The sequence below is a fragment of the Rhea pennata genome, chromosome 12, assembly GCF_028389875.1.
Source record: "Rhea pennata isolate bPtePen1 chromosome 12, bPtePen1.pri, whole genome shotgun sequence".
NCBI classification, from domain to species: Eukaryota; Metazoa; Chordata; class Aves; order Rheiformes; family Rheidae; genus Rhea; species Rhea pennata.
The window spans coordinates 9,597,676-9,620,416 of record NC_084674.1 but is presented as its reverse complement, the minus strand read 5'-3'; the positions used below and the strand labels follow the sequence as shown (position 1 = coordinate 9,620,416).

Sequence of the window (22,741 nt, the reverse complement as noted above, 5' to 3'; positions counted from 1 at the left end):
ATTGATTTAACATTACTACTGCCATACTAGTAGTAGAGACAAGTACCCAATGCATAATTAACACTGTGTTTGACAATAAAAGGACAGGATCTCTTTCATAAACATGCTTCAGTACTAGTTCATAAATTATTGCTCAAGCGTATAACTGATTCACCTCTGTATGTCTTAACCTATTACAGGAAAGAAAGTACCCATAGTATTTTACACCTGATGGTTACCTTAGAAGACTTATTACAGTGAAGTTAACGTACTCAGAAAATAACCCAGATATGCACAGAAATGGAAAGAAGTATTTCCGCATGTAGTGTTAATACAACAGTTATGACAACAGATGTTACAATATCAGTTATGGAAAGCCATGACTAAGTACGATTGAAGAAAGGACAAATTCAAATCAATTCCCTCCAAAAGGTTTCTAGATATTGGCTCTCTGGGGCTGCAACAGGGAACAAGTTCTGTAGGAGGCAGCCCTTGCCTGGAAATCAAGCAGCATGTACTTTCCAACAAATTTCATATGACAGACATACAAGATGAAAATCAGACTCAAACCATTAAGTTACAGACTACAACTGAAAACTGCATCAAGTGAACAGAAAGCCCATACTGAAACCTGAAAACCAGATGCTCCTGCTGTTCCTACTAATGCAGTTGAAGTGTAAGTAGGCAGCTGTGGAACTCTCCTCCACTCCCCTTGAGCAGAGCACACAACAAAAATAGTTTTGAGCAGTCCAATCTAGTTACTAATGTAACTTATGAACTTGTCACCAGGTCATAGATAATACCAGCATCACAGAGTGAACAGCAGCTGCAAGCTTTCAATGACAGCATCAGTCACCAAATCTCACACAATATACCAACAACAGATTCACTGGGCTGCTTAAGACAAATCATTTGGGCAAAGGTGTCTTGATAACACCTGCATAGCTTCAGCCTCCATCAGAATGCTGCTTGCTCACTCACTCTCTCAATTAAGAATACTTCCATCTCACCTAATTAAATCCATTCTGTTAATCTCACTACATATCAGAGTACCAGTGGTCCAGACCCTTAGATGAATAAAATTGTCCATATATTGAAAACACTGAGTCCCCAAATTAACTGATGTTCTCTGAAGATATGAAACAGTCAGACAGGAGAAGCAATGACAATAGCATAGAAACACATGCGAGAGCACATACATGTGAAAAATTTGCTATTCCAGCATCAGGAGTTCAGACACCATTACACAGTTGACATTTCCCTTTGTGTTCTTTTTTAAACTATCTAAACATTCTACAGTTACAGAAAAAATAAATCACAGCCTACATAACGATTACAAGAGATACTAGCTCCCAAAACTGGAACAAGCTTTGCAGCTTTGGATCAAACTTAACATCTTTCTCTCTCTAGCATTTCTGTTTGGGAACATAGGGGAAGGGAGAAGAAAGAGTCGATTTGACATCTACCAGCTTTGCATCTTTATTCATGTTTTGACCACCAAGCCAAAAAAATGCATTGCCTATTTAGCTGTAGTGGAAAAGAATCCCATAGAATCTCAAATACAATAATTTCAGTGAGGAAACATCATCACCATCCTTAATCTCAGAAATCTGTACTAGGAGCAGGTCAGTCTGTCTACTCCTGCAACATTCTGCAAGGTAATACCATTACTCACATGATCAGCAGTATCAAGAAGCCTTAAGACGAATTCTAGCAGAATCTTCAAGCTAAGAGGTGATCAGTGAAGGCACTTGGAGCCAAGTGCAAATCAGTCTTTTCCTCGGTTTGTGCTGCATTAAGGTAAACAGATTTCCACAGCCTTGCAATGGAGTTTACACCAAATGATGAACATCCATTTCTTCTGCTAGCTCCCCAGCTGGGTAGTTGGTTACATTAAAGGAATACTATTAGCAAGGGTGGGCCAAAGTTAGGAAAGACAGCATTAGCCTCTCCACAGGAAATGAGATATAGGAGGTAACTAAGAATAGAAGATAGAGGACCCTAAAAATTAATGCACCACAAAAGTTAATGCAGAACATAGCAGAGCCAGCACAAGGCTGCAGAAAACACTCAAATAGCCTTTGGGAAAAGGCTAATTTTACATGAAAGACTACTTTTGATTGAATTATATATTATCTGTGACCGCCATTGATTTCAATAGGCTCAATGATTTTTATCCTTTAACTCCTTAGTGGGATTTGCACAGGAATTCATGCATAGAAACAGTTTCCTGATGTACTTATGGTAACTTATTCCTGCTCCCAGATCCACAGTGCATTCTCCTGTCATGCTCTTTTAGAGAGCATAGTTACAGTATCCACGCTTAAATTTGTGAGAAGAATCGTACAACAGATTACTACTTTTTTTAATTAGAAAATGTCGCTAAGAGCACTAAAGCAGAGATAAAGAAAATATCTCCTTAAAAAAAAAAAGCATATTTTTGGAAACTGAGAATGGTTCATAGAAAGCAAACCGTTTATTGTCAAACACGTTTCTACTTACAGTATAACAGTCAGCACTTTCCAAGATTTAGTAAGAAAAACTTTTCTTTGTAGTACCACAGAATGAAGTAGATAAATAACACCAGCATAGCGAGACCTCCATTTAACTGATCAATCCTCGGTTGTTACAAGATAGCCTGGTTTCCTCACGAAAAAAGAGAAAGAAAAAAAAAAGAAAAAGAAAAAAGCACACACACATTAGTTATCCTGGACAACTACCAGCACAGTTAGTGCTTTAGGGATTTTAAAGCTTTTACAGATGCTGTAATTATTTGGAAATCTTCCAGTAGGCACGAAACATCAAAAATAGCACCTGCATACTGCTAAGTTGAATTACCTGTTTACCACTCAAGAGAGTAAAATCACTTAATAAGTTATTATGCAAAGTTCACTGGAAAAAAAAAGCAGCCAAAGACCTTTTACATTTACGAAGTATTAATTTGACACATAAGGTTGAGAAAATGGATTAGGAAAAGATGTAGATAATTTTGAACTAGGAAAAGTAGCTTGCCTTAAATTTTTATTGAAGAAATTAGACTTTAATGGCAAACCTATGTAATATTCTGTTAATCAGCAACAAAGACTAGCAACAAGAGCATAACAGCATGGGATTTAACACCATCTTACTAATTTAAAGGACCTGACCTCCTCAGGGTCAGGCACTGAAAGTCAGAATGGTAACACCACAAATTATCACTGCTTTGCAGATACTGGTGTCTCCTACCTGTAAAGAGAACGCAACTAAGCACACTAAATTCTATTGATTAAGAATTAAGTTTTTCCAAATCTACGTGATCTGTAGAAGCTTCAGAAACAGGAAGAAATCAACTGTCTGAAGCAATACAGAATTTGGGGGAAGGGGGTTATTATTAACACAATTCAATTCAGAGCAAATAAGCTGTTCCACATATTCATATTGATATTCAGGTTAGCCCTGTAACGTTCCGGGAGACAACAAACGAGAGGTTTGTAAGCAGTGATGTATATACACAGTATCGACCGAACCATACAAACTTTACTCATGCAGTTTGCCTTTGCTTAAACAAATAGTACCACTGAAGTCAATAAAACTACTAATTAAGCTAATAAACTGACTCATACAAGAAAGCTGGAAAAAAAATCACATATATACTTTATAATGTAGCTTTTGGAGATGGAGGGCCCAAGACACCTCCCCTTTCCCCCTTCTTCTCTTTTAAACAGCATTCCAAACGTATAAGCAAGAGGATGTGACTGGGAATAAAATTTCAGCTCCCTGAGAAAGGCTCCCTCTCTCTCGCTCTCTGATAAAACTGTATTCAGCATTTGTATATACTGAAAATTCCACATTGCTGTTCCTGGCATTTAATTAGGGGGGTAAAGGAAAATGTGCAGGACTAGAATCTTAACTGTTGGTTTAATAACCTTTATCCAGCTCATTTCTGAATGATTTTCTTCCTCTCTGGAGAGGCTTCTAATGTCAAACACTGGTATTAAGGTGAGTCATGGTTACTGAAGAGGCACAAGGAAAGCACATGACGAAATTATTAATTATGGGGAAGGAAGGAGTCAGGAGTATTCTTTTCACTCTATAAATGTTCTTCTAACGAATATGCAATGTTAAAATCAAATATACTTTCAGAAGCCAACAGCCATTAGAGTCTTACTGGTGCCAATAAAAGTTGAAGATTGCAGAATATGTCATTTCAAAGCTACTGTAAATGAGATTTTTAAAAGGCATTGGAGAAACACAAGGATTTTAAGTACAGTAGAAGTTAAGCAACTACTGTATATCTGTTGAAGACAGACAAGTTAAACTAATTCAGAACAGTAATTTTAAATACACTCATACACACTGCTGCTTGCCCTTTGTTCATTTTTCTTTACTTTCACATTAAATCGTAAGAATTGTACTTAGAACACAAACAAGAGAGGATGGTCAGTGCTTTTCTCTTCTTACTACTAAACTGATATTAACATCTCTTATTCTAACACCAGAAGGTTTATGTTTGGATGCATGAAATACTTTCAAAGGCACACTGCAGGAACTGTTCTTTATTTACTGCAAGAACAGAGGAGCACATGACTTCCAATTCCCCACACACTTGAGTGGAGAACAGGTACCTGTCAATCTAAAGGAGTTTCTAGCAGTAGAGGGGTCTGACCTTCACATTTGATTGCAATATATGCCACAGATAGAATGTGCTTTACAAGTATGCATGACTTACTGTAATGAGACAGCTCTGTTGTTGAAACTCTATCCCAGAGTGTAGGAAGTAACTGTTGCCTTTGTATGCCCTTCTGTACATCAGACACTCAAAAACCATCTGCCGGACACCCCCTCTCCAGCCCAACTCTCATTTCTCTTCTCTTCATGGCTGACTTGGTCACACTGCCCACTCAGCTTCCTTTCCCAGCTCTTGCAGTGCTGCAAAGTTCTCCACTGAGGAAACCAAACAGCAAGCACATGTCAAGTCTGCCTCTTCGGAGGCTAGAGGGATTCATCCATGTGACCTACACCTCGTTTTTCCAAAAGACAACAGGAACCATGCCAACATCAATGAACTAAGTGCTCATTAACATCATGCTAATATTTTGGTTTCTCAAGGTCTCTCCCAGTTGAGGAAATAATTTCTGCATAGCAAAAAAAAAAAAAAAAAAGTAATCAAAACAAAATAACAGATTCTTGTTTGTTCCTTTCCCCAAGCTACAATAACCATTCTTTAGCAACTAAAGAAAATTAAAGCCCTTGTTCCTATAAAGCTTTCCAGCTTTCAACAAAGCTTTCTTCAGAAAACTGCATGTCTTATCTCCATTACAAAAGCATGACAAGTCAACTTTTTCAGCAAACGTACATTTCAAGCCAAATAAGCTATAAAACAACTGAGACATTAATCACCTAAAAGCCCTACACCTTTCAACAGAATTTCCAGATCCAATTATAGTACTGCAATCAGCGAGAAGACTGGTTCATTAAATATGATTTCATGAAGCTATGACTTCGCCATAATTAAAAGAATGAGAACCGGAATAAAGGGACAGCAGCATCTCTAAAATATGAAGCAATAAACAAGCATAGACAAGGTGTTGAGCATCAGTATTGTGCACCAGCAAAACTTTAGGTCAAACATCACATAAAATGGATAAATTACAATCCTAGAGTGAGACCTAAAAATATATTTTCATACAAAAAAAAATTCATCAATACCACCACTAACCCTTTAAGTAAATTCATTGATACACCGCTCAGCACTTCATCATATTGCTGCAGGTATTTCATAACAAGCAGTGAATACTGTATCAAAAGATACTTGACTGAGTTAGCTGGTTTTGTGCTGCAGAAAGTGGTGCACATTACTGTTAGATGGTTCTATCTAAGTGTGAAAATGATTAAAGAAGACTTGTCGAACAGTTTTCACTGCAGAACTGAATTACCACCACATCTTTGTTTTAAAAATAGTTCGCTTTAGTTTATAAAATGTACTAGAGTAAGCTCTGTTACCAGTCATAGAACTGCTAAGTAATCAAAACCAGTGTCTCCTGACCCACAGCAAGAATGTCTCTCCAGTACATACCTCTATTTTCCTACATACCTCTATTTTCCCCTGGGTCCAACCTCTTGTTTGGAATTTCCACTGGTCATTCATCCTCCCTAGTCTCCAATTGCTTTTGATCACCCTATCCTTCTTCCTCCTTTGGCAGTTCTTTTCGTTAGCGCAGACGTGGCTATGCTCTCTTCCACCATTCCTGAAGTGATCAGTGCACAAACTCCGTAGCACAATCACTCCTATCATCTGTTACACTATTGCAAATTAACATAACAAAAATCTTCATCTCCTGATGTACAGGCAGGAAAGAGCTTAATCCTCACGGGACTTCCGGGCCCAGTGGCACCTCTGAGTAGGGAGCAAGGAAGCGACACATGGTAACACGCTCGTAAAGGTCTTCAAGTATAACAGCAGTAAGTTTTGTTTGGGAGACAAGAAACCCAAATCAGATTTGCAAGCATTACTGAAGTACAGGAAAAAAAAAAATGCTTGGTCTACAGAAAGGTATAAGATTAAGGTGCCGGGGGCACACTAGCTACATTTGGTTTATTTTCAGGACACAGTGCCGTGAAAGAGTCATAGTCTAAGTGATAGCCATTCTTAAAGCCTTCCTAGCAAACAAAAAGCCCCAGATTAAGTATGACAAATACAATCCTCAACTCCAGTATCTTAAGCAGAAACTACATACAGATCACAGACTAAACCCGGCCACAACAACAAACCACCTCAACAGTCCTCGCCATCGCTTGCCTATGATTATTGAACAAAACCAACATATAACATTCCTCTCAAACACTCTGTGACCGCATGTGACAATCTAGTGTGCAGAAAACCTTAATTCACTTAGGACTTACCTATTACAGGCTGTTCCTACAGGTACTGAAGTGCAATACTTCACTACGAACACCGGTTGCTATAGTTTAAACCAAACAAACTCGATTTGTTTTTCTGAATTGCAGCCAGGGAGCTGCATTTTAGCCTTCCAACTATTATGCTGAACAGGCTCCATTACAGAGTATCTTTGAACTAAAACTGTAATCACAATTTAGGCAGGGAGCTTGCATAAAGCACAAAATGTTAACACAACAAATGCATTAGGCTTCCAAACTGAAGTATTTCTGTTCAATTGAACAATCGAATGTTTCTGTCCAGAAAACATCTCATTTTCATTATGAAACATTTGCAGTATGCTGTGCAAAAGTCACCCTTCAAGTTAGCCTGCCTGCGACCATCCCTACTCCTGCCAAACATCAGAACGTTTAACTCTGCCAATGAACCATACTCAGGAAAAGCACAAGTTGCAAGCGCCACAGCTCACGATTGTCAACAATAAGAAAAACAATATATTCTTTAATGAACGACAAGCAGCTTTTAATCGAAGACAATCCTTCTCATTCCATTACAGAAAATGAAATTGGTGGGAAAATTAAGCTCAGCACATTTTTGGCAGCTTACTAGCCGTGCTATTACTTAAGCTACTTGTGAATTTTTCATTTCAAGGAAGTTGTGGTTTTCCAAAAACTAAAGGTCTAATCATAATCAATTCAAGTGCAAGCTACATCTCAGAAATAAAAGGAATATATTCTCATTCCTGTACTTCTCCATCTATTACATCTTCTACATCAAATGCATCTTTTCTATAGCTTCCAATATGTGCCTTGAACCTAGAACTTCCTCCATATTCATTACCTTTTCTCATTTCCAGTTATCCCTCACATTTTCTACAACACCTCTCCCCCCTGCCACTATATCTATCTTAAAAATACCTTTTTGTCCATTCTAAGAACTAGTCCAGTCTCCTCCTTGAGGAGGCACAGGGATATGCCTATCCCTCTTGTACGCATAATTTTTGCTCTCATTACACAAGCTCTTTTTTCAGCTCCCTTCAACAGTATTCAAACTCTGCCTTTATGTGATAGTAATCACTTCTGACCTTACCATCAGGAACCAGACTTCAGTTTTCTTTATTACAAATAAAATATGGGAATGAAGAATGTTTTGTAAAATAACAGAGCAAAAAATTAGCTTGGTATTTACAATGAACCTTCTGTTACCAGTTGAACCAGTTGACAGCCAGAGGAAGATGCCAATAAAGACCGTGATTGTGGAAATATATTGCTTATATGCCTGTGCACGCATGTATGCGTGTGCATACGACAGCATCGAAATATTCAGAGGAAGCAGAGAACAATGCTGATGAAGGTTTCATGTTCTTCATCTCCATTACTGAGACAGTTGGTTGCTCTGTTCAATACTGAGCAGGACTGTTTCACACCTGAACTTAAAAGTTTACAACAGCAAACACCTGATCTCACAAGCTTAGGGGTCAGCATAACCTAATCCAAGGGCACAGAATATACGTGTAATTTCATGGTCACACAGAAATAGAAGTAATTATTTCTCCAAATTTGAACTTCAAATGCAGAATTCAAGATCTCTGCATTTGTGGATCATTTTAACAATTCAGTAACAGACACACAAAAGGCACAGGTCTCTGCTGGTCTTTGCAAGGATTAGAAAAATGGAATTCAGGAGGCTGTGCTGCAGCCTTGCACAGCTGAATTGACTTTGACCATGTAACAGCTTCCTAGACAAATCCTTCCTTTTTATTCAAACATACACCCATTGCTGAAAGAACATGTTGTAAGTCAAACATTCAGCCCTTACTTCCATTAATTGTCCACTTCAGAAAATAAGGTGGCCAACAGAGCACTCAGTCTATTAGCTCCTGTATTCCCGTATTTAGGTATTAATCTTCATCTATTTTATATTTGGCCCCATTTAAAATAAACTGCAAGTGAGGCAGACGCCCTCTTATAAAGCAAGAAAACCCTTAGTGCTTACCCAAGCCACAAAGACGAATTAGAGGTCACTGTTACCTTTAAATAGGAGAGTAGAAGTGGACTGGTGGCCTTGATACTCCCTATTCCTCTATTAGAGACCACAGCTTAATCACTTCATCCATGAATTTCTCACTTCCAAATAAAACCCTGCTATATAATAACCTTTTCCACAACTGGCAGCTTTGAGTAAATAGAGCTCTGGAAGCGCGTGAGAATCACAAAATGCTAACACAGCAGGGCCTAGACTGAACCTATTTTTTGGAGGCCTGAGACTGAAATATTTAAGTTAGCAGTATCAGGCAAACACAATCACATAGAGGTGCTCAACTGCTTTTCCAGATGCCCATCTATATAAGTTACTGGGAAAACAAGAATAACTGCTTCCTGTAATGCTTTTTAAATAGGAAAAAGGAATTCAACCGTCTACTATAGCAGATGAGATATGACTAACGCACTGATTTAGTTTCCAGTTTGTCATGCCATCTTACAGTGCAGTGTCTTTCACCTGCTGCAGGATTAAGCAAAATAGCCTGCATCGTGCCCAACAACAGGAAAAGCCACGAGTCTCCGTGCCTTCAAGACACTGATCCAATTTCACAACTACAGCAGACAGCAGATAAGAGACTTCCAGGATATCTCATCTTTATGATGTGCAGATACATTTCAGGTATGAACTGTTAACAGTTAAATACTGTGAAATCACTCACCTAGATCAAATCCTACATAAGCAGATTTTCTTGAATTTTTTGCTTTGTTGGGTTCTCAGGTAACCAAAGGATCCAGGTAGCAGTCTTAATTAATAGAGAAACAACAAAGTTAACTCCTCTATAGCTTCATCAGTCATCTGAACGTAAGGAAAAACTTTTCCTGCGAGAGTGCCAGAGCAGTGGAACAGGTTGCCCGGAGAGATTGTGGAGTCTTTCTCTGGAGATACTCAGAACTTGCCTGGACTTTGTGATGTCCACTGCACCCTAAGTGACCCTGCTAAGTGACCCTGCTTGAGCAGTGGGGGGGGGGGGGGGGGGGGGGAGGTCCCTTCCAACCTCAACCAGCTGTGATCCATTTCAGCTGCAGCATGCTGAAACCTTACTTTCACACATCTCCCACCAACACCATTTCACAACTAGGAGTCCAGAGTTACTGTCAACCTCTTAAAAATTTGATTGGCTTAGCAGAACTCTTATTAATTTTCCTTCCTTCTCCCCATATCTATCTCTGAACAACGTTGAAATTAAGATAAGCAACATTTTAAAAGAAAAAAACCACGAAATAGTATGTTCTTAAGATAGCATATATAAATCTGTAGGTGTGCATATATATACACACACAAATACAAACACACATTTATAAAATTGTTATCCTGAAGTTTTCTTTTGCTTATTTAAGTAAGCATTTAATTTTCTAAAGTAGAACAGGCAAATTGTTAATGTAGTATTTTCACCTGCTGTAACAATTACCTAAGCTGCATTCAGAAAGGATAGGTAGTGTAATATTAAGCTAAGGAAAAAAAAGACTAGAAGCAAAAACCTGAAGTTGATCAATTTGTCAAGACTTACAAACAGTCAGTAAAAAACACTGCATGCTTCTGATATAAACTATATGCAAAATAAATCCATTAAGTCTATAGCAGTGAATTTGATTAGAGTTCTGCTTTCTTATAAGTTAGAACATCACTTCTATCAACCAAAGGGAGATGCACAAAGCCCAGGATGATAATCATTAGCAGAACAAGTGACACTTGCTAAAGCAGCAAGTAATGGGGAAGTGTGGGGAAGAAAGGAGACAGGACTAAATTTTACTCCAAACCCACCAGTATAACTGAACACATCTAGAGAACAAGGCCTGTGGTCTCATCTCCAATATGTCCACTTAGGCATATTGTTCTGCAAAACCTTCCTGCTTCACCACTTGAAGGAAAAATTGATTAGAGGGTGTGCAAACATGACTACACCAACGCTTACTTCCATCATGGCTTAAGTAGTTGGGCTCGCATGACACCCTCGTGCTAATCTTCGGCTGAAACTTGATAGGAAAGTTCAGTTTTGATGAATGAGATTAAAGTCTGTCTGCAGTTTGCAACTTACCCATCTTTACTGGAACTCAGAATTCTACTAACTCACGTATATAGTGACCTATTATTTTAAAAGGATAAAACCCTCTCCTTCTTAAAAGGCAAAACATAATTATACCACTGACAATATTGCAATTTATTAGATAAACAGTACTAAGATCTTAAATAGGAATATGGAAACAATCTGAACAAATTGCAAACACCAATAAGCATTTTATTTATTGATCAACAGAAAGCAGTAATTCCTTAGTTTGCTTAGAGGCAAGAAGGAAACAACAAGAAAGATGACATTTCCTTTAATAAAGTGTTTCTACTAGTTACAATTACTGTCCAAAGAGTTCTGTCCAGAAGCAGATCTTTTGATTAGTGATGACCAGAGCATCATACTAGACTTGATCCACTACAAAGAACAGCTTATGTAATTCAGAAGTACTTCTACTTCATACTACCATACTATTCTCTCCTTTAAATACAAGATATTTCAGTATCCCTAGGTTAGTATACTAAAGCTTTTTCCACCATGACTTCCTTCTACAGTCACCTGTTACACTGAATGCGAGTCCTCGTGTGAAATACTACATAAGTGATACCATTTGAATTATAACAAATCCAACAGAAAACTGTTGTTCTGCATTTTATTGCTTTGATATTTCTTTAGCAATCATTACAGTCTGTCTAAACAATTCTCTGTGCACTGACATTCACAGTAATATGTTTTCATCAAAGTTAGACACTGTCATTAAGTTTAGCAAAAGGCTACACTTAACCATTCCTAGCCATTTTTCACACCTCATTGCTTCATTGGGATGTGAATGCAACAGTTTCTACATCTGTCATCTTTAGTTATATTTACATGAATACAAGCATTAATAACAAATTCCTAAAAATCTGTAGGGAGATGATGAATTAGTTACGTTCTTATTATCCAGCACTGGAATGGGACCAAGAAAGGAGGGTTTATCATACTGTCTGCTAAAAGAGAACCTATCCATCAGCCACAACTTAGTCTTCAGCAATGCCTGTGAAATGCAGTTTACAAAGTGTATAGTTACCAATTTCATTATTTCATTTCCACCTACCAAGTCTTAAAATAGCTTTTTATTTCTCAGAATTGCTTGGTAAGAAAACTTGATCAATAGCCAATGGCAGAGATAATTTGAGACAGTAGCAGAAAACGTACTAACCTACTCTAAAGCCTATTGCTTTTCATATTCATCCAGAGACCATCTTCAATTTTCCCCCTTCACCCTCCGAAGCAGTTGTCTATTACAGAATCTTCTCAACAGTTGAAAGTCAAACCAAAATGTTCACTACAGCTTAGATATAACAAATGGAGAAAGTAACTTTTATCAATATAATAAGCATGCAAGTCACTGAGAAATGAGTCCTTTGGGTGCACAGTAGGCAAAGATTAGCCTTCAGTGAAAGAATACCATTTAACTATCTCGCTTTTACTATCTTCTTTCATACCGAGTTAGCATCCCTATAGTGAGGAAGAAAAGGGTATGCTGACAATTCAGAAAAGCAATCCAGAATATATCAAAGTGACATTTAAACAGAAGCCAAATAAATCTCAGAAGGAACAAACTGTACTCCCTCTCCCCCCCCCCCCCCCCCCCCCCAAAAAAAAGGAAGATTTATGAGGTTCTTTTCCTCATAAGGCTCTGCAGAGAGAAAATGAAATCACCTGAGGATACCTTTAAGCAAAACAGACTTCAGTCTCTGTAGGGTAGAAAACAGCCCATGCTCTCAGACTGGCCATAGCTATAAGAATATATATCTAAAGGGGAAAAAAAGCTATTAAGACTGGTAGCTATGACAATGATAGATAATAGCCTCTTAATTCTAGAGTTCAGCTGAAATCAAGGCTCAAAGTGCCTCCTTGCAAAACCTCATTGATTTTTAAACAAACCTACTTCCCTCTTTCTTGTAATACTTCCTAAAAAAGAGCAAGTCATTCATTTGTAAAAATTTATACTTCAGAACAGTAGTGCATTAAGGATAGAAAATGCAAGAAATACGAAAACTGGGCAAAAAAATACAAATAACTCCTCAAATATTGTATTGAAATCTCAACCTATTAAGCATCAATTGGCAGAAAGCACAAATTGCTTTTTAAGCTTCTCACAGAAGCGAAAAGCCTCCTCATTTACCTGTGTCACTGGCAAGTACTTCTGGGATAGCTGCAGTTAGGAATCCCCACCTTCAGCAGGAAGTGTCATTACTACATAGCCTAATTTATAAACGTTCAAAGGAACAAAGGAAGATTTTGACCTTGGAAGAGAGGTATGACAACTTGAACATCAAACTGAGAAATATTTCTTTGATGTCTACCTGAGCTGCAGTTTCCTCTGCAGCTGCGTTGCTGATTCTAATAGCAGAAGTGGTCATCATTTTGTCTACACCAACAGTAATAAGGCAAATCAAACCTAACCATAAGCATATCTGACTGGCAAAGGTTTTTAAAGGATAATACTAAACCACTTGAAAGATCAATACACTGATAGTTACATTCTACATAGAGCAGGAAGAGTATCGTGAGAATGGACAGCTTCCTTTAAACTTACCTTTCAGTTCAGCCCTACAATAAGGAACCTACCCACACTGCTGCTGAGCTGTGCAGGACCACAATAGTTCAAAAAACCTCTCCTGGGACTGTAGCGTGGGCAGGAGCATCTTTGAAACAAGCTCATTGCCTACCCAACAACAGGCAACACTCTGAAAAACAAGCACTGGAATGATCTTAAGGACCTACTATAAGCCCCTGTTCCCCCTTCCTTCTATCAGGAGAGGAGGCTTGCATGCAGCATAGGAGAACCATTAGAGAATCTCTTGCTATCAAGTGTCTGCATAGCAGCTAGCGCAACACCAAGGAGAACGCTACAGGATGCCACCCTAGCTCATGATTCAGTCTGTTGAGGAGAACACAATTAAGAGGTAACCTGCAAAGATACCTCAGTCTGAAAATAATATGGTATATTGCTACAAAAAACGCAAGTATGGCAACGCAGAGAAGCAAAAAACAACAAGTCTGATGTCAAAGGATAAGTCATGCAAGGTACACGTACTTAACAGACAAATCACTTCACATAATTCGTATTAGCAGCTTATCACATCACATGAAGATGGACACTAGAAGGTATCTCTATAGCAAACTGATTGCACTGCTTCTCCAATGCACGTATCATCTGTCCATCTGTGAAGTGGATAGTACTGGATAGGAATGAGATCCCATTCAGAATCAGTTAGCATGGACCCAAAAGAGTCTGGCAGGAACCCCAGGCAATTAGTTTGGATTCTCTGTAACTAACAGAGATCCTAATCCAAATGTCAAGCTTATTCAAAACTTTTGTTTTCTTTATAGATACATGGTACTTACTGCTTTGAAAAGTGCCCTAACAGAAAGGCTTCAATTCAGTTGTGGTATCCATGCAGCACATGCTCTCTGCAAACCTGTATACAGAAACAGGTTGCACAAAGTGGGCCTAAATTCAGAACTAGGCTCAAACTCCATTACTAGTCTTTCATCTACCACAGACATATAGAAGCAAGTTTCTTTCTGCATAAAAGCATATTTACTTATTCAGGAGAAGTGCTTGAACAATTTATGTTTCAGGAACAAGGAACTGGGAGACAACTCAGGACATGGATCAGATATATAAACGTGATCTTCATAGCTACAAAGGAAAACACTATCGAGAAATAAATTATTGCCTAATTAAATTCAGTGCCCTATACAATTAAATTGTTAGTCACGTTTACTAGACATATCACTATCAGTGCAACAGAAGTCACACCTGCTCTAATTTCAGCATAGCAGTAATATATGGTATCTAACAAGCTGAATTAATCCTGCAACAACAGGAAAGAATTATTTTTAACAGCTTACTACAGGGGCTTAAAAAAAGCACATTCCAAAGAGCTCCTGTTTCCTCATCTGCATTACATACAAATTTAACATGTAGTTACATGCTTTTATGCTTAAAGCTCATAGATTAAATATTATGGAATATTCATGAAGTAGAACAGATTTTGTACAATTTATTCACTGATCTTGCAAATGTGCTTGTATATCTCATGCTAAGCATACAAGTATTCCTACCATCATGTGCAGAAAGCAAAAACTAACTTGAGGGCATCTTTCACAAACTGAGATTAAAAGAGTTTAAAAGAAACTATATACATATTGTCTATTTATTCATCCTGTTAATGTTATTTTTAATACAGATAAGTAGACACTTACCTCTGATTTAAACCAAAAGAGCATGTTTTGAATCAGTTGTTTAGTTCGTCTTTTAAAGTTAAACAGGAAAATGTACAGGTAAAAATTCAGAAAGCTAAATGGAGGCTCAACTGTTGCTGCACTAAGGAGTTTTTGTAGTAATCTTGTATCGTCTTCACAGATCTAGTAGATCTGTACAATTAGAACATCTCTTAGTTAAGAAATCTGCTCTTTTCCCTCAGTTTTGCAGCATCAATACATCTTTTCCTCATGCTTCACCTACTTTTCCTATGACAACACTGTACTGAAATAAGCACCACCCTATTTCATAGGTGTGCTTATTTAAAGCAGATCTTCTCTATTAGCAAGAAAGCTGCCCATTAAAATGTGTGAGCAAAGAGGAACAGAAAGAAGGAGAAAATGGAGAGTTTTCTTTTTTAATTTAAGAATAAAGTACATTCCCATTGCTGTTTTCAAGCATTTTTTTCCTAGAAAGTACATACCTGTTTACCTCTCTGTATCTTGGAGAAGAAAAAAAGAATCTTTAAGGACAGACTGCCAAGAAGCTGAGAATCTCAAAGGCTACATTAATCAAGCAAGATCTAGGCTTTCAACACTTCACAACTTTGATACTCGAAAAAAAAAAATCAAGAGAATAAAAATGCACTCCTCCCAAAAATCTTGAAGCCTGTTAAAAGATATTTGTGAGGAAAAAGTGTACAAGGGATAATCTTCTCAGATAAAGCGTTTTCCCCACGTCAAATTCACTCTAAGAACAAAACATTCCCTGAAAGACCAACTTGGTGGTCAGCTGTCAAAACAGAACTTAACTTAGCAGTAACTACAGGCAAGGTATGTCAGTGCCAGTGCTTAAAGGAAGCTGAAGAACTCCTCAAATGAATTGCTTTTAACATGAGCTGCATCCACAGTAAAATTTTAGAACTTCATCTCTGCAAATATAAATAATTCTCATCATAAATCTTATAAATTATGAAACTAACATTTTCATTTCCCTCCAAATAAATTGGCCGTTTGCCCATACATCTTTAAAAAGTATGGATGATTTCCTCCAACAACTGTCTGGATGGTACTGAGCAAGTTCACACCCCTGAAGATTGGCTGTTTGGCTTCCATTCTGTAAAAGCACAGCACAAAGTTACATTAGTAACTTTGAGAGCCCACCTAGTAACTTGCTGGCTTCTACTTGACTATCTTCATATTGATGTAGTAAACAACCTTTCTCTGGCTAAATAGCGTAAGCACTTAAGCTCCCTAACACACTAACATAGCTGAAACAGCAGAAGCCCCTTACCAGGTCCATGGAGCATTTGTGAAGGGCAGTACTATAACTTACTCACAGAAAATAACCAGACTTTACAAGGCAGAAATGCTTTTGCAAAGCCTGGGGCACTTCACTGGTTTAGCTTTCCCTGCTCCCTTTGTGCAGGTGTCAGCAGGAGAACACATAAGAAAGCCAAAAAGCAATTACAAGTTTAATCTTGAGAGTGTAGAAACAAGACTGTGACCCAGAGAGCCAGGTCTGGAAATAGCAAACAAGGAAGCTATCACACACTAAGGATGAAGGAGGAATCACAGGCATTTTCTTAGAAACAAGTCAGAACAAAGAACCAGCTGACTTTCCTCATCATTTTCTCCTGCCTGAGCACCTGTAGGCCAGAGCATTACCTAAATGCTGAGCAGCAGACAGCACACCAGCAAGGCTGAGTATTCCCAAATAATACTGGAAGTTGAGCCATAAGATGCCAGGCAGGAAAAACCTGCATCTCTCCCTTACTCTGGTCCTTGTTGCTAGAACAGTTCAGACACTTATTTTGAACAGAACACAAATCTCTCAGTAAGCTTCAGTATAGCTGCTGATCAGATCTGAAACCAGCTACTCTTTAGGTTGCTACCAAGAGGTGTTAGTTAACCTGGTCACAAAAGGCTATTAAAATATCGATCTAAGGGAATATGGAGACAAGAGGATAACTGAGCACAAACATAGTTCCTCTTCAATTAAACCAGAAAGGATGATTAGCCCTTTTGGAATAAGATTCAGATCCAACGTCTACTTTCTTGCTTTGTCTCAGCAGGCTGCTTTCAGATAAACACAAGTAATTCAACCTTACTGAAGCATTTAACAAGCTCTAAAAGCATCCATTAGAAAACATGTGATGTGACTTAACGTGACTGCTCTTCACACTAAGCTTGAACTTAAGGACTGAACAGTTGCATCAGCTTCTGAGATTGGCAGGGAGGAACGAGGGGGAAACGTAGAGGAAAGGAAGGCTGCCAGAAGGAGGAAGAATTGACATGAAGATGGATTGGTCATTCTTCTTGAAATGCTGGCATCACTCAAAATACATGTGAACCTTCATAACACCAAAAACTTGGGTGTACAAATTTGAAGGCTGTAACAGTCCTAGAGTATCTGTCCTATCCACTTAACGTCGTTTCACAAGCCATTTTCCTTAGATTGGCTACTAGTTATAACAGGACTTTCCTCCAAGAAAGTCCAAAATCTTGTAAAGCAAATCATACCAAAATCATTTTTTATTAATGAGTTTTTCATGCTATCTAGTATCATTTTTGAAATCAGCATTGTGAAAAACCTCAAAACCCTGCACTACAAGCTTCCTTTCATTTATTTCCATCAACAGAAGACACGTCACATGAAGCCAGAAGCACTCCGTCCATCATGCAATTCACCATGCAGCTCTTACGGTATGGTGCAACAGCTGTTTCTATGTAAATGCCAAAATTTTAAATTATTCCTCTGAAAATCTTCTAAGCTAATGCTGTTTTATGTTAGATATCTGAAGTAGGCAAACTGCATTGATTTACGACAACTACTGAAGACTTCTGTGACACTTTACAGAAAAGAACCTATCAAATGATTTAACTGATCAAATTACTGAAAGCAAGAGGTAGCCAACTTCACCAATTACAGTCTAACATAATGGTTGAGGTAGTATTTAAACATCTCATATAACATTTCTTTGATAATCAAAGTCTAAATCCTGTTTCATAAGCACAAATGCATCATTTTAATGCCAAACAAAATCTCACATTTGAAAATGCTGATTAACTATAAACTTGCCACGCATAAGATAACACTTGAGCCTGCAAACTAGGGCAATAACTGTCCAACTCAAACTAAGACTCACTGTTTTTAAATCGAATATTATTTCAGTATTACCTGTTGCATTTCGTTCTTTATTTCCAGGACACGGACACCTAGGCAGTCACTCACATTCCTAGCCCTGGCAATTGATGCAAGATCCTCTACCAATCCACAGCTATCTCTGCATTGTACTTGTAACCATACAGATAGAAAGAAAATTTGGCCAAGACACAACTGAGAGTACAGATAGAGAAAAAAGTCCTCTTCAAGTGAACTTGCTGGCTCTCTTAAACAGTCCTGTGGGATCTTTTGGAGGGTTTGGCAGAGAACAAAATCCAGTGCCTGGGAAATCATTTTGCTTGAGAAATCCCTGTAATACTGAAGTGGAGATGCTGCTGCTAAGAAAAACCATAACCACTGTTTGATGGAAATACTGAGAGAAGTGCCATCACACAGAAGTACACAGCTCCAAAGCGATCTTTTACTTCTGTCCCCAAGGGTCACTTCCATTCCTTAAAGTCATTTTTATTTCAAGTGGATTTGAGGGAGAAGATTTACAGTCTTTCTGCTTTTCATCTGAACTTGCACTACAATTCTCATTCTTCACAGGGGAAAAAAAACAATCAGTTATATACTACAGACTGATGCTCAGGCACACCATGCATAGTCTGCTCAGGAAATATAAATTATACCATGTTCACAGCTACTTTAAGTATTAGTATATATTCAAAAAATGAAGTAGAGGTACAAAACAGACCATCAGAGGTGACAGCTCACCTAGAGAGAGAATACATTAGAGCTACTAAGTCTGCAGGACAGGTGTGAACTAAATTTTAAACTCCAGAAGAAAAACTGCTCTTCTCATTTCAGGTAGATAATGAGTACAAACACGCAAAGGGAACAAGCTTCGCAAGATTGTACGTAAGGTGCTTTCCAGAAGTTTCATGCAGTTATTAGGTATTACGCATCTCGAGTAACTTCGACAAGATCCAACTTAAAGGCTACACCACATTGATCTCCACAAGATACTGTGTAAGCTTCACTTTCCTACTCTCACTTGGAGATGTTTATTTGCAACAAAACAAACCCCCCCCCCAAAAATACATTACCAAATCTGTGTGTAAACAAAAGCAGATCCTCAAGTTTCCTGTTATAGCACAACCTAATAATGTAAAAGTCTTAATGTCATCATATACACACAAATCTAGGTACAATAAATTGAGGTCACTATGAGCAGAAAAGGACAATCTTCGCTCCAAGTTCATTTTGTCTATGAATTTTGATAACACCAGATGTTTTCTAATGCTGTACAAACAGAAGTCATTAAAATTTATTGCTGTGAAAACCTGATACCTTTCCAGAAAGCTTGCTCATTAACATGCAAAGACAGAAAATTCAACCTGTATCTAAACATCAAATTAGAGTCAAGCTTCTACTGGAAAAGTCAAATACAGCAGTTACATTGAATTCTAAATTAGACCTAAACATAGAACAAAAATCACTGCTACTTTATGACACCCCAGTTAGAAACAAAAACCAAAGACGACAGAGTAAAAAAAAAAAAAAAAAAAAAAAAAAAAAAACCACACACGTATTTCACTGCAACTGCCTAGATTTATTTTTAGAAGTTAGTCAAGTCCCTATTCAGGGTATTAAGAGTTTTAATGGTAAGACTTCTCAAGGAAGACTTCAAGACCTATGAGTTCAAGATAGACAAAAAACAAAGAAAATCTAGAGCTAGACATGTAGGAGATGATCTGTCCAGACCAAAGGCTTCTTATATCACACCAGTCATTCGAATTTATCCAACATTCTTATGGACAAGAGATGGGCAGAGAACAAAATAGAAACCCTATCCATGTTGTATAAGCAATAATTAAGTTCGCATTATTCAGAAGAACTTCCTGAGGAGTCAGTGCCCAGGCCTTTCAAGAGACTGCTCAAGGCAGAGGCCCAAAGACAGACCAGGGCAGAAACCCGACTCTCCATCCCATGTTCCCGCTAACCTTCCAACAGGCTTTTGCACAGTGCTGAAGCAGCTGCTGAGGTCAACAGTTTGGGCAAAGTCTGGCACAAACATGGTTGAGAAATAAGATTTAACTCAAGCCCCTAGAAGGGAACAACTGTGATTAGAGCATAAATACCAGTGCTACATCAGGTATATAAATGTTAAAAGAACATGCCATATAGCAGCATGCATGCACATTTGACCATTGGAAGTTCCAACTAAGCCTGGGTTATCAGAGCCTGTGAAGCTTTTACTTTGCCCCTGTAGTGAAATAAAAAGAGTCCATTAAATTGAATGGCAAAAAAAAAAAAAAAAAAAAAAAGCACAGCAAAGCTGCATGTCCATCACAAGTTGTTTAACTGTTCATTGTATAACAGCATGGGTAGGAAGGGGATCTGCACATCACTGCAACAGATTTCTGGCATTTTCATTCCCACAAAGAAAAATTAACATGCACTTTTTCAGTGATATCTATAGCATTTACAATTTTGAACTAGGTCAGCTACATGAATGTTTCCTAGTGATTCGGTCATTACACAATTCCTGAAATTATTACAACAATTTAATTATCTGGTCCCATATGACCAACTGTCACATTTTTTAATTCTTCAATAATTATTCAGGCTCTTTCCCAAGTACTTCTGTTATTACCTAGAAGTCTTGCTGCCTTCCATGCTGACTTATACTCCAGGGAGCAATCACAGCCTAAACCATACATTTCCCTAAGAAACAGCTACCTCAAGATGAACATAAATAAAGCTGCATTGTCATAAATATGCCAGCTTCTTGCTCTGTTGCCAGAAGCCTTAATATTTTAAACCTCTTCATCCAGCATTAAAAACTTTACATCTGTTATCTAATTTTAATAGCTTACATCAAAAAATAAACTCCAATGATTCCACAGTTGCCCACAAGCAAAGCACATACATATTTTGCTTTTAAAATGAAGCATAGGTGAGGAAACTTCATTTTAAACAAAACAGCAGGAGCTAATGGCTGAGCATGTGTGTGATACTATGCTGCTGTCACAGGGGACTGGCCACCTACATCTCAATTCTTTTCCTACATTATTCAAGACTGCTTGGATTTGAATCTAGCGGTCTTCTGAAGACATGAGATGCAGATCCACAAGTCTCTAGGAGTCATTAAGTCTCAGGAAAACACAGTACTTCCTAGAATTCTTGACAGCCCAACAGAGCAGCGGGATTATTGCTCCTCAAGAGTCCCTATTATCAGTTCTGCCATTACCTTAGACTCAAATCCAATCCAACTCTGGCTAGCTCCCTAACAGGACACTTAAAGATGACCGAACACACAGAAAACTTCTTGTACTTTGCGCATATACTGAAGCTGAGTTCTTATTGCTTGTTTGTGCTTTGTTGTTTTGTTTTCTTTTAATAAACTGTCAGCTGAAAGCATCTTCCTGCCCAAGATTTTCTTGTAGAGACAGCAGTTGCCAGGCAAAACTAAACAGATCAGAACACTTTGCATATAGCTAATATCCAAAGTTCGTATCATATTCTGCTTTTTTTTTTTCAGCTAGGCTACTGATCAGAATACTTTTAAGAAACCCGCTGACGCAATTATTTTTGCTAAACATCTGTACCATACACTTAAATACCTTCGTTCTGCAGTTTTTAAAATCTCAGAGTCCTGAAAACAGCATAGCACATTCCCTGTTGTGCATTAAATCCCTACCGCCCTGCAGGCATTCCTGGGAAGTCTCAGGCTGCCCCAGTCCTGCTGTGCTGGTCTCGTGCTGTTCACGTGTTGAAGGCAACTCTGTCCAGGGAACACCATGAAAATGGAAGAAAAAAGGTGAAGGAGCAGCATTATCATTACCTGCCTCTCACAGAAGGGAACACAGAATGAAAGATACCGTTTTCAAAATTATTTGCTTCAATATCTAAATTCCTTTGAATTTCAAAGTCAATGGGGTTTATGAACTTAATCTTCAGAGGACTGCACAAAACCTAAAAGAAGTCTCCCAATGCCAGGCAGGAAGTCAGTTAGGAGTAGGAGCCCAGATCTATGCCTCTATCTGCTGAACTATCTACTGCTTTCACCCCAGCCTGGCCTGCATTCTTTAGTCCCCCAGAGTATTTCCAGCTCCAGGGCTGCTTTAAAAGCCAGAAATAATCCTTATTCTAAAACAGTTAACTACCACATTTAATTCATTAAATACATCCTGGAATCCAAGTCAGACGAACTCAGCTGCAGTGAAAAATCTCTTCTCATTTGAACACCTCCATGAAAAGCTTACATCAGACTTACAATGGAAGAACATAACAACTTTAATTTTCAAGAGCGCTAGCATGCAAACATACTACGAAGTAAGTTTGTTTAGTTTTCGGTGCTACTGTTTGAGTCTCCCTGAGCAGCTTTCATTCCTTTCCTCTCCCATAGGATACATAATTTACTGATTCGAACTTGAGATGAAAAAAAGATTTGAGTCTTACTGTGCCG

General features: G+C 38.1%; 1 protein-coding gene across 2 annotated transcripts in view; it reads right to left on the bottom strand.

Annotated features, from left to right (window-relative positions):
• The window catches only part of FHIT (fragile histidine triad diadenosine triphosphatase), a 592,682-nt gene that overhangs the window by 513,462 nt on the left and 56,479 nt on the right, over window positions 1-22,741 (bottom strand). The window contains exon 1 of one of the 2 annotated variants that reach the window (XM_062585617.1): window positions 4,688-4,732. The exons of the other annotated variant lie outside the window; for it this stretch is intronic. The gene's annotated coding sequence lies outside the window, so the exon portion shown is untranslated. Of the gene's footprint in view, window positions 1-4,687; window positions 4,733-22,741 lie in introns of those variants that run through there. 2 annotated transcript variants of the gene reach the window in all.